Source organism: Oncorhynchus mykiss, chromosome 10 (genome assembly GCF_013265735.2).
Source record: "Oncorhynchus mykiss isolate Arlee chromosome 10, USDA_OmykA_1.1, whole genome shotgun sequence".
NCBI lineage: Eukaryota > Metazoa > Chordata > Actinopteri > Salmoniformes > Salmonidae > Oncorhynchus > Oncorhynchus mykiss.
In genome coordinates, this window is record NC_048574.1 from 75,785,003 (window position 1) to 75,796,780 (window position 11,778).

The following is an 11,778-nucleotide window of genomic DNA, read 5'->3' on the forward strand; positions in this document are numbered from 1 at the left end:
TACTGTAGAGTAGAGTAGAGTAGTGTAGAGTAGTGTAGAGTAGTGTAGAGTAGTGTAGAGTAGTGTAGTTTACTGTAGAGTAGAGTAGAGTAGTGTAGAGTAGAGTAGTGTAGAGTAGTGTAGTGTAGTGTAGAGTAGAGTAGTGTAGAGTAGTGTAGAGTAGAGTAGTGTAGTGTAGTTTACTGTAGAGTAGTGTAGTTTACTGTAGAGTAGAGTAGAGTAGAGTAGAGTAGAGTAGTGTAGAGTAGAGTAGTGTAGAGTAGTGTAGAGTAGTGTAGTGTAGTTTACTGTAGAGTAGTGTAGTTTACTGTAGAGTAGAGTAGAGTAGAGTAGAGTAGTGTAGAGTAGAGTAGTGTAGAGTAGAGTAGAGTAGAGTAGAGTAGTGTAGAGTAGTGTAGTGTAGTTTACTGTAGAGTAGTGTAGTTTACTGTAGAGTAGAGTAGAGTAGAGTAGAGTAGTGTAGAGTAGTTTACTGTAGAGTAGTGTAGAGTAGTGTAGAGTAGTTTACTGTAGAGTAGTGTAGAGTAGTGTAGAGTAGTGTAGAGTAGTTTACTGTAGAGTAGTGTAGAGTAGTGTAGAGTAGTGTAGAGTAGAGTAGTGTAGAGTAGTGTAGTTTACTGTAGAGTAGTGTAGAGTAGTGTAGAGTAGTGTAGAGTAGAGTAAAGTAGAGTAGTGTAGAGTAGAGTAGTGTAGTGTAGTTTACTGTAGAGTAGTGTAGAGTAGTGTAGAGTAGTGTAGAGTAGAGTAGTGTAGAGTAGTGTAGTGTAGTGTAGAGTAGAGTAGTGTAGTGTAGAGTAGAGTAGAGTAGTGTAGAGTAGTGTAGAGTAGTGTAGAGTAGTGTAGAGTAGTGTAGAGTAGAGTAGTGTAGAGTAGTGTAGAGTAGTGTAGAGTAGTGTAGAGTAGTGTAGAGTAGTGTAGAGTAGAGTAGTGTAGAGTAGTGTAGAGTAGTGTAGAGTAGAGTAGTGTAGAGTAGTGTAGAGTAGTGTAGAGTAGTGTAGAGTAGAGTAAAGTAGAGTAGTGTAGAGTAGAGTAGTGTAGTGTAGTTTACTGTAGAGTAGTGTAGAGTAGTGTAGTGTAGAGTAGTGTAGAGTAGTGTAGAGTAGTGTAGAGTAGAGTAGTGTAGAGAAGTGTAGAGTAGTGTAGAGTAGTGTAGAGTAGAGTAGTGTAGAGTAGTGTAGAGTAGTGTAGAGTAGTGTAGAGTAGAGTAAAGTAGAGTAGTGTAGAGTAGAGTAGTGTAGTGTAGTTTACTGTAGAGTAGTGTAGAGTAGTGTAGAGTAGTGTAGAGTAGAGTAGTGTAGAGTAGTGTAGAGTAGTGTAGAGTAGTGTAGAGTAGTGTAGTTTACTGTAGAGTAGTGTAGAGTAGTGTAGAGTAGTGTAGAGTAGAGTAAAGTAGAGTAGTGTAGTATAGTTTACTGTAGAGTAGTGTAGTTTACTGTAGAGTAGAGTAGAGTAGTGTAGAGTAGTGTAGAGTAGTGTAGTATAGTTTACTGTAGAGTAGTGTAGTTTACTGTAGAGTAGAGTAGAGTAGAGTAGAGTAGTGTAGAGTAGAGTAGTGTAGTGTAGAGTAGTGTAGAGTAGTTTAGTGTAGTGTAGTGTAGAGTAGAGTAGTGTAGTGTAGAGTAGTGTAGTGTAGAGTAGTGTAGTGTAGTGTAGTGTAGAGTAGTGTAGTGTAGTGTAGAGTAGAGTAGTGTAGTGTAGTTTACTGTAGAGTAGTGTAGAGTAGTGTAGTGTAGAGTAGTGTAGTGTAGAGTAGTGTAGAGTAGTGTAGTGTAGTTTACTGTAGAGTAGTGTAGTGTAGTGTAGAGTAGTGTAGTGTAGTGTAGTGTAGTGTAGAGTAGAGTAGTGTAGAGTAGTTTACTGTAGAGTAGTGTAGTGTAGTGTAGAGTAGTGTAGTGTAGTGTAGTGTAGTGTAGTGTAGTGTAGAGTAGAGTAGTGTAGAGTAGTGTAGAGTAGTGTAGTGTAGAGTAGAGTAGAGTAGTGTAGTGTAGTTTACTGTAGAGTAGTGTAGAGTAGTGTAGTGTAGAGTAGTGTAGTGTAGAGTAGTGTAGAGTAGTGTAGTGTAGTTTACTGTAGAGTAGTGTAGAGTAGAGTAGTGTAGAGTAGTGTACTATAGAGTAGAGTAGTGTAGAGTAGTGTAGTGTAGTTTACTGTAGAGTAGAGTAGTGTAGAGTAGTGTAGTGTACTATAGAGTAGAGTAGTGTAGAGTAGTGTAGTACAGTTTACTGTAGAGTAGTGTAGAGTAGAGTAGAGTAGTGTAGAGTAGTGTAGTTCACTGTAGAGTAGTGTAGAGTAGTGTAGAGTAGTGTAGAGTAGAGTAGAGTAGAGTAGTGTAGTATAGTTTACTGTAGAGTAGTGTAGTGTAGAGTAGAGTAGTTTAGTGTAGTGTAGTGTAGAGTAGAGTAGAGTAGAGTAGCGTAGAGTAGTGTAGAGTAGAGTAGTGTAGAGTAGAGTAGTGTAGAGTAGAGTAGTGTAGAGTAGTGTAGTGTAGAGTAGTGTAGAGTAGAGTAGTGTAGAGTAGTGTAGAGTAGTGTAGTGTAGTTTACTGTAGAGTAGAGTAGTGTAGAGTAGTGTAGTGTAGAGTAGTGTAGAGTAGAGTAGTGTAGAGTAGTGTAGAGTAGAGTAGTGTAGTGTAGTGTAGAGTAGAGTAGTGTAGAGTAGTGTAGTGTAGTTTACTGTAGAGTAGAGTAGTGTAGAGTAGTGTAGAGTAGAGTAGAGTAGAGTAGTGTAGTGTAGAGTAGTGTAGAGTAGAGTAGTGTAGAGTAGTGTAGAGTAGAGTAGAGTAGAGTAGTGTAGTGTAGAGTAGTGTAGTGTAGTGTAGTGTAGTGTAGTGTAGTGTAGTGTAGAGTAGAGTAGAGTAGAGTAGTGTAGTGTAGTGTAGAGTAGAGTAGTGTAGAGTAGTGTAGAGTAGAGTAGTGTAGAGTAGTGTAGAGTAGAGTAGAGTAGAGTAGTGTAGAGTAGTGTAGAGTAGTGTAGTGTAGTTTACTGTAGAGTAGTGTAGTGTAGTGTAGAGTAGTGTAGTGTAGAGTAGTGTAGAGTAGAGTAGTGTAGAGTAGTGTAGTGTAGTTTACTGTAGAGTAGTGTAGAGTAGAGTAGTGTAGTGTAGAGTAGTGTAGTGTAGAGTAGTGTAGTGTAGAGTAGTGTAGAGTAGAGTAGTGTAGAGTAGTGTAGAGTAGTGTAGTTTACTGTAGAGTAGTGTAGAGTAGAGTAGTGTAGAGTAGAGTAGTGTAGAGTAGTGTAGTGTAGAGTAGTGTAGAGTAGAGTAGTGTAGTGTAGTGTAGAGTAGAGTAGTGTAGAGTAGTGTAGTGTAGTTTACTGTAGAGTAGTGTAGTGTAGTGTAGAGTAGTGTAGTGTAGAGTAGTGTAGAGTAGAGTAGTGTAGAGTAGTGTAGTTCACTGTAGAGTAGTGTAGAGTAGTGTAGAGTAGTGTAGAGTAGTGTAGAGTAGTGTAGAATAGAGTAGAGTAGAGTAGTGTATTATAGTTTACTGTAGAGTAGTGTAGTTTACTGTAGAGTAGAGTAGAGTAGTGTAGAGTAGTGTAGAATAGAGTAGAGTAGAGTAGTGTAGTATAGTTTACTGTAGAGTAGTGTAGTTTACTGTAGAGTAGTGTAGTTTACTGTAGAGTAGTGTAGTTTACTGTAGAGTAGTGTAGTTTACTGTAGAGTAGTGTAGAGTAGTGTAGAGTAGTGTAGAATAGAGTAGAGTAGAGTAGTGTAGTATAGTTTACTGTAGAGTAGTGTAGTTTACTGTAGAGTAGAGTAGAGTAGTGTAGAGTAGTGTAGAGTAGTGTAGAGTAGAGTAGTGTAGAGTAGTGTAGAGTAGTGTAGTTCACTGTAGAGTAGTGTAGAGTAGTGTAGAGTAGTGTAGAGTAGTGTAGAATAGAGTAGAGTAGAGTAGTGTAGTATAGTTTACTGTAGAGTAGTGTAGTTTACTGTAGAGTAGAGTAGAGTAGTGTAGAGTAGTGTAGAGTAGTGTAGTGTAGTTTACTGTAGTGTAGAGTAGAGTAGTGTAGAGTAGAGTAGTGTAGAGTAGTGTAGTGTAGTGTAGAGTAGAGTAGTGTAGAGTAGTGTAGAGTAGAGTAGTGTAGAGTAGTGTAGAGTAGTGTAGAGTAGTGTAGAGTAGTGTAGAGTAGTGTAGTTTACTGTAGAGTAGTGTAGAGTAGTGTAGAGTAGTGTAGAGTAGAGTAAAGTAGAGTAGTGTAGTATAGTTTACTGTAGAGTAGTGTAGTTTACTGTAGAGTAGAGTAGAGTAGTGTAGAGTAGTGTAGAGTAGTGTAGAGTAGTGTAGAGTAGTGTAGTTTACTGTAGAGTAGAGTAGAGTAGTGTAGAGTAGAGTAGTGTAGAGTAGTGTAGTGTAGTGTAGAGTAGAGTAGTGTAGAGTAGTGTAGAGTAGAGTAGTGTAGTGTAGTTTACTGTAGAGTAGTGTAGTTTACTGTAGAGTAGAGTAGAGTAGAGTAGAGTAGAGTAGAGTAGAGTAGTGTAGAGTAGTGTAGAGTAGTGTAGTGTAGTTTACTGTAGAGTAGTGTAGTTTACTGTAGAGTAGAGTAGAGTAGAGTAGAGTAGTGTAGAGTAGAGTAGTGTAGAGTAGAGTAGAGTAGAGTAGAGTAGTGTAGAGTAGTGTAGTGTAGTTTACTGTAGAGTAGTGTAGTTTACTGTAGAGTAGAGTAGAGTAGAGTAGAGTAGTGTAGAGTAGTTTACTGTAGAGTAGTGTAGAGTAGTGTAGAGTAGTTTACTGTAGAGTAGTGTAGAGTAGTGTAGAGTAGTGTAGAGTAGTTTACTGTAGAGTAGTGTAGAGTAGTGTAGAGTAGTGTAGAGTAGAGTAGTGTAGAGTAGTGTAGTTTACTGTAGAGTAGTGTAGAGTAGTGTAGAGTAGTGTAGAGTAGAGTAAAGTAGAGTAGTGTAGAGTAGAGTAGTGTAGTGTAGTTTACTGTAGAGTAGTGTAGAGTAGTGTAGAGTAGTGTAGAGTAGAGTAGTGTAGAGTAGTGTAGTGTAGTGTAGAGTAGAGTAGTGTAGTGTAGAGTAGAGTAGAGTAGTGTAGAGTAGTGTAGAGTAGTGTAGAGTAGTGTAGAGTAGTGTAGAGTAGAGTAGTGTAGAGTAGTGTAGAGTAGTGTAGAGTAGTGTAGAGTAGTGTAGAGTAGTGTAGAGTAGAGTAGTGTAGAGTAGTGTAGAGTAGTGTAGAGTAGTGTAGAGTAGAGTAGTGTAGAGTAGTGTAGAGTAGTGTAGAGTAGTGTAGAGTAGAGTAAAGTAGAGTAGTGTAGAGTAGAGTAGTGTAGTGTAGTTTACTGTAGAGTAGTGTAGAGTAGTGTAGTGTAGAGTAGTGTAGAGTAGTGTAGAGTAGTGTAGAGTAGAGTAGTGTAGAGTAGTGTAGAGTAGTGTAGAGTAGTGTAGAGTAGAGTAGTGTAGAGTAGTGTAGAGTAGTGTAGAGTAGTGTAGAGTAGAGTAAAGTAGAGTAGTGTAGAGTAGAGTAGTGTAGTGTAGTTTACTGTAGAGTAGTGTAGAGTAGTGTAGAGTAGTGTAGAGTAGAGTAGTGTAGAGTAGTGTAGAGTAGTGTAGAGTAGTGTAGAGTAGTGTAGTTTACTGTAGAGTAGTGTAGAGTAGTGTAGAGTAGTGTAGAGTAGAGTAAAGTAGAGTAGTGTAGTATAGTTTACTGTAGAGTAGTGTAGTTTACTGTAGAGTAGAGTAGAGTAGTGTAGAGTAGTGTAGAGTAGTGTAGTATAGTTTACTGTAGAGTAGTGTAGTTTACTGTAGAGTAGAGTAGAGTAGAGTAGAGTAGTGTAGAGTAGAGTAGTGTAGTGTAGAGTAGTGTAGAGTAGTTTAGTGTAGTGTAGTGTAGAGTAGAGTAGTGTAGTGTAGAGTAGTGTAGTGTAGAGTAGTGTAGTGTAGTGTAGTGTAGAGTAGTGTAGTGTAGTGTAGAGTAGAGTAGTGTAGTGTAGTTTACTGTAGAGTAGTGTAGAGTAGTGTAGTGTAGAGTAGTGTAGTGTAGAGTAGTGTAGAGTAGTGTAGTGTAGTTTACTGTAGAGTAGTGTAGTGTAGTGTAGAGTAGTGTAGTGTAGTGTAGTGTAGAGTAGAGTAGTGTAGAGTAGTTTACTGTAGAGTAGTGTAGTGTAGTGTAGAGTAGTGTAGTGTAGTGTAGTGTAGTGTAGTGTAGTGTAGAGTAGAGTAGTGTAGAGTAGTGTAGAGTAGTGTAGTGTAGTGTAGAGTAGAGTAGTGTAGTGTAGTTTACTGTAGAGTAGTGTAGAGTAGTGTAGTGTAGAGTAGTGTAGTGTAGAGTAGTGTAGAGTAGTGTAGTGTAGTTTACTGTAGAGTAGTGTAGAGTAGAGTAGTGTAGAGTAGTGTACTATAGAGTAGAGTAGTGTAGAGTAGTGTAGTGTAGTTTACTGTAGAGTAGAGTAGTGTAGAGTAGTGTAGTGTACTATAGAGTAGAGTAGTGTAGAGTAGTGTAGTACAGTTTACTGTAGAGTAGTGTAGAGTAGAGTAGAGTAGTGTAGAGTAGTGTAGTTCACTGTAGAGTAGTGTAGAGTAGTGTAGAGTAGTGTAGAGTAGAGTAGAGTAGAGTAGTGTAGTATAGTTTACTGTAGAGTAGTGTAGTGTAGAGTAGAGTAGTTTAGTGTAGTGTAGTGTAGAGTAGAGTAGAGTAGCGTAGAGTAGTGTAGAGTAGAGTAGTGTAGAGTAGAGTAGTGTAGAGTAGAGTAGTGTAGAGTAGTGTAGTGTAGAGTAGTGTAGAGTAGAGTAGTGTAGAGTAGTGTAGAGTAGTGTAGTGTAGTTTACTGTAGAGTAGAGTAGTGTAGAGTAGTGTAGTGTAGAGTAGTGTAGAGTAGAGTAGTGTAGAGTAGTGTAGAGTAGAGTAGTGTAGTGTAGTGTAGAGTAGAGTAGTGTAGAGTAGTGTAGTGTAGTTTACTGTAGAGTAGAGTAGTGTAGAGTAGTGTAGAGTAGAGTAGAGTAGAGTAGTGTAGTGTAGAGTAGTGTAGAGTAGAGTAGTGTAGAGTAGTGTAGAGTAGAGTAGAGTAGAGTAGTGTAGTGTAGAGTAGTGTAGTGTAGTGTAGTGTAGTGTAGTGTAGTGTAGAGTAGAGTAGAGTAGAGTAGTGTAGTGTAGTGTAGAGTAGAGTAGTGTAGAGTAGTGTAGAGTAGAGTAGTGTAGAGTAGTGTAGAGTAGAGTAGAGTAGAGTAGTGTAGAGTAGTGTAGAGTAGTGTAGTGTAGTTTACTGTAGAGTAGTGTAGTGTAGTGTAGAGTAGTGTAGTGTAGAGTAGTGTAGAGTAGAGTAGTGTAGAGTAGTGTAGTGTAGTTTACTGTAGAGTAGTGTAGAGTAGAGTAGTGTAGTGTAGAGTAGTGTAGTGTAGAGTAGTGTAGTGTAGAGTAGTGTAGAGTAGAGTAGTGTAGAGTAGTGTAGAGTAGTGTAGTTTACTGTAGAGTAGTGTAGAGTAGAGTAGTGTAGAGTAGTGTAGAGTAGAGTAGTGTAGAGTAGTGTAGTGTAGAGTAGTGTAGAGTAGAGTAGTGTAGTGTAGTGTAGAGTAGAGTAGTGTAGAGTAGTGTAGTGTAGTTTACTGTAGAGTAGTGTAGTGTAGTGTAGAGTAGTGTAGTGTAGAGTAGTGTAGAGTAGAGTAGTGTAGAGTAGTGTAGTTCACTGTAGAGTAGTGTAGAGTAGTGTAGAGTAGTGTAGAGTAGTGTAGAGTAGTGTAGAATAGAGTAGAGTAGAGTAGTGTAGTATAGTTTACTGTAGAGTAGTGTAGTTTACTGTAGAGTAGAGTAGAGTAGTGTAGAGTAGTGTAGAATAGAGTAGAGTAGAGTAGTGTAGTATAGTTTACTGTAGAGTAGTGTAGTTTACTGTAGAGTAGTGTAGTTTACTGTAGAGTAGTGTAGTTTACTGTAGAGTAGTGTAGTTTACTGTAGAGTAGTGTAGAGTAGTGTAGAGTAGTGTAGAATAGAGTGGAGTAGAGTAGTGTAGTATAGTTTACTGTAGAGTAGTGTAGTTTACTGTAGAGTAGAGTAGAGTAGTGTAGAGTAGTGTAGAGTAGTGTAGAGTAGAGTAGTGTAGAGTAGTGTAGAGTAGTGTAGTTCACTGTAGAGTAGTGTAGAGTAGTGTAGAGTAGTGTAGAGTAGTGTAGAATAGAGTAGAGTAGAGTAGTGTAGTATAGTTTACTGTAGAGTAGTGTAGTTTACTGTAGAGTAGAGTAGAGTAGTGTAGAGTAGTGTAGAGTAGTGTAGTGTAGTTTACTGTAGTGTAGAGTAGAGTAGTGTAGAGTAGAGTAGTGTAGAGTAGTGTAGTGTAGTGTAGAGTAGAGTAGTGTAGAGTAGTGTAGAGTAGAGTAGTGTAGAGTAGTGTAGAGTAGTGTAGAGTAGTGTAGTTTACTGTAGAGTAGTGTAGAGTAGTGTAGAGTAGTGTAGAGTAGAGTAAAGTAGAGTAGTGTAGTATAGTTTACTGTAGAGTAGTGTAGTTTACTGTAGAGTAGAGTAGAGTAGTGTAGAGTAGTGTAGAGTAGTGTAGAGTAGTGTAGAGTAGTGTAGTTTACTGTAGAGTAGAGTAGAGTAGTGTAGAGTAGAGTAGTGTAGAGTAGTGTAGTGTAGTGTAGAGTAGAGTAGTGTAGAGAAGTGTAGAGTAGAGTAGTGTAGTGTAGTTTACTGTAGAGTAGTGTAGTTTACTGTAGAGTAGAGTAGAGTAGAGTAGAGTAGAGTAGTGTAGAGTAGAGTAGTGTAGAGTAGTGTAGAGTAGTGTAGAGTAGTGTAGTGTAGTTTACTGTAGAGTAGTGTAGTTTACTGTAGAGTAGAGTAGAGTAGAGTAGAGTAGTGTAGAGTAGAGTAGTGTAGAGTAGAGTAGAGTAGAGTAGAGTAGTGTAGAGTAGTGTAGTGTAGTTTACTGTAGAGTAGTGTAGTTTACTGTAGAGTAGAGTAGAGTAGAGTAGAGTAGTGTAGAGTAGTTTACTGTAGAGTAGTGTAGAGTAGTGTAGAGTAGTTTACTGTAGAGTAGTGTAGAGTAGTGTAGAGTAGTGTAGAGTAGTTTACTGTAGAGTAGTGTAGAGTAGTGTAGAGTAGTGTAGAGTAGAGTAGTGTAGAGTAGTGTAGTTTACTGTAGAGTAGTGTAGAGTAGTGTAGAGTAGTGTAGAGTAGAGTAAAGTAGAGTAGTGTAGAGTAGAGTAGTGTAGTGTAGTTTACTGTAGAGTAGTGTAGAGTAGTGTAGAGTAGTGTAGAGTAGAGTAGTGTAGAGTAGTGTAGTGTAGTGTAGAGTAGAGTAGTGTAGTGTAGAGTAGAGTAGAGTAGTGTAGAGTAGTGTAGAGTAGTGTAGAGTAGTGTAGAGTAGAGTAGTGTAGAGTAGTGTAGAGTAGTGTAGAGTAGTGTAGAGTAGTGTAGAGTAGTGTAGAGTAGAGTAGTGTAGAGTAGTGTAGAGTAGTGTAGAGTAGTGTAGAGTAGAGTAGTGTAGAGTAGTGTAGAGTAGTGTAGAGTAGTGTAGAGTAGAGTGAAGTAGAGTAGTGTAGAGTAGAGTAGTGTAGTGTAGTTTACTGTAGAGTAGTGTAGAGTAGTGTAGTGTAGAGTAGTGTAGAGTAGTGTAGAGTAGAGTAGTGTAGAGTAGTGTAGAGTAGTGTAGAGTAGTGTAGAGTAGAGTAGTGTAGAGTAGTGTAGAGTAGTGTAGAGTAGTGTAGAGTAGAGTAAAGTAGAGTAGTGTAGAGTAGAGTAGTGTAGTGTAGTTTACTGTAGAGTAGTGTAGAGTAGTGTAGAGTAGTGTAGAGTAGAGTAGTGTAGAGTAGTGTAGAGTAGTGTAGAGTAGTGTAGAGTAGTGTAGTTTACTGTAGAGTAGTGTAGAGTAGTGTAGAGTAGTGTAGAGTAGAGTAAAGTAGAGTAGTGTAGTATAGTTTACTGTAGAGTAGTGTAGTTTACTGTAGAGTAGAGTAGAGTAGTGTAGAGTAGTGTAGAGTAGTGTAGTATAGTTTACTGTAGAGTAGTGTAGTTTACTGTAGAGTAGAGTAGAGTAGAGTAGAGTAGTGTAGAGTAGAGTAGTGTAGTGTAGAGTAGTGTAGAGTAGTTTAGTGTAGTGTAGTGTAGAGTAGAGTAGTGTAGTGTAGAGTAGTGTAGTGTAGAGTAGTGTAGTGTAGTGTAGTGTAGAGTAGTGTAGTGTAGTGTAGAGTAGAGTAGTGTAGTGTAGTTTACTGTAGAGTAGTGTAGAGTAGTGTAGTGTAGAGTAGTGTAGTGTAGAGTAGTGTAGAGTAGTGTAGTGTAGTTTACTGTAGAGTAGTGTAGTGTAGTGTAGAGTAGTGTAGTGTAGTGTAGTGTAGTGTAGAGTAGAGTAGTGTAGAGTAGTTTACTGTAGAGTAGTGTAGTGTAGTGTAGAGTAGTGTAGTGTAGTGTAGTGTAGTGTAGTGTAGTGTAGAGTAGAGTAGTGTAGAGTAGTGTAGAGTAGTGTAGTGTAGTGTAGAGTAGAGTAGTGTAGTGTAGTTTACTGTAGAGTAGTGTAGAGTAGTGTAGTGTAGAGTAGTGTAGTGTAGAGTAGTGTAGAGTAGTGTAGTGTAGTTTACTGTAGAGTAGTGTAGAGTAGAGTAGTGTAGAGTAGTGTAGTGTAGTTTACTGTAGAGTAGAGTAGTGTAGAGTAGTGTAGTGTACTATAGAGTAGAGTAGTGTAGAGTAGTGTAGTACAGTTTACTGTAGAGTAGTGTAGAGTAGAGTAGAGTAGTGTAGAGTAGTGTAGTTCACTGTAGAGTAGTGTAGAGTAGTGTAGAGTAGTGTAGAGTAGAGTAGAGTAGAGTAGTGTAGTATAGTTTACTGTAGAGTAGTGTAGTTTACTGTAGAGTAGAGTAGAGTAGTGTAGAGTAGTGTAGAGTAGTGTAGTGTAGTTTACTGTAGTGTAGAGTAGTGTAGTTTACTGTATTGTAGAGTAGTGTAGTGTAGAGTAGAGTAGAGTAGTGTAGAGTAGAGTAGAGTAGAGTAGAGTAGAGTAGAGTAGAGTAGAGTAGAGTAGAGTAGAGTAGAGTAGAGTAGTGTAGAGTAGTGTAGAGTAGTGTAGTGTAGTTTACTGTAGTGTAGAGTAGTGTAGTGTAGAGTAGAGTAGAGTAGTGTAGAGTAGTGTAGTTTACTGTAGAGTAGAGTAGAGTAGTGTAGAGTAGTGTAGAGTAGTGTAGTGTAGTTTACTGTAGTGTAGAGTAGTGTAGTGTAGAGTAGAGTAGAGTAGTGTAGAGTAGTGTAGAGTAGTGTAGAGTAGTGTAGTTTACTGTAGAGTAGTGTAGTGTAGAGTAGTGTAGAGTAGAGTAGTGTAGAGTAGTGTAGAGTAGAATAGAGTAGAGTAGTGTAGTGTAGTGTAGAGTAGTGTAGAGTAGTGTAGAGTAGTGTAGTGTAGTGTAGTGTTTAGTAGAGTAGTGTAGTGTAGAGTAGAGTAGTGTAGAGTAGTGTAGTGTAGTTTACTGTAGAGTAGTGTAGTGTAGAGTAGTGTAGAGTAGAATATAGTAGAGTAGTGTAGTGTAGTGTAGAGTAGTGTAGTGTAGTGTAGTGTTTAGTAGAGTAGTGTAGTGTAGAGTAGAATAGAGTAGAGTAGTGTAGTGTAGTGTAGAGTAGTGTAGTGTAGTGTAGTGTTTAGTAGAGTAGTGTAGTGTAGAGTAGAGTAGTGTAGAGTAGTGTAGTGTAGAGTAGTGTAGAGTAGAATAGTGTAGAGTAGTGTAGTGTAGAGTAGTGTAGAGTAGAGTAGTGTAGAGTAGTGTAGAGTAGAATAGTGTAGAGTAGTGTAGTGTAGAGTAGTGTAGAGTAGAGTAGTGTAGAGTAGTGTAGAGTAGTGTAGTGTAGTGTTTAGTAGAGTAGTGTAGAGTAG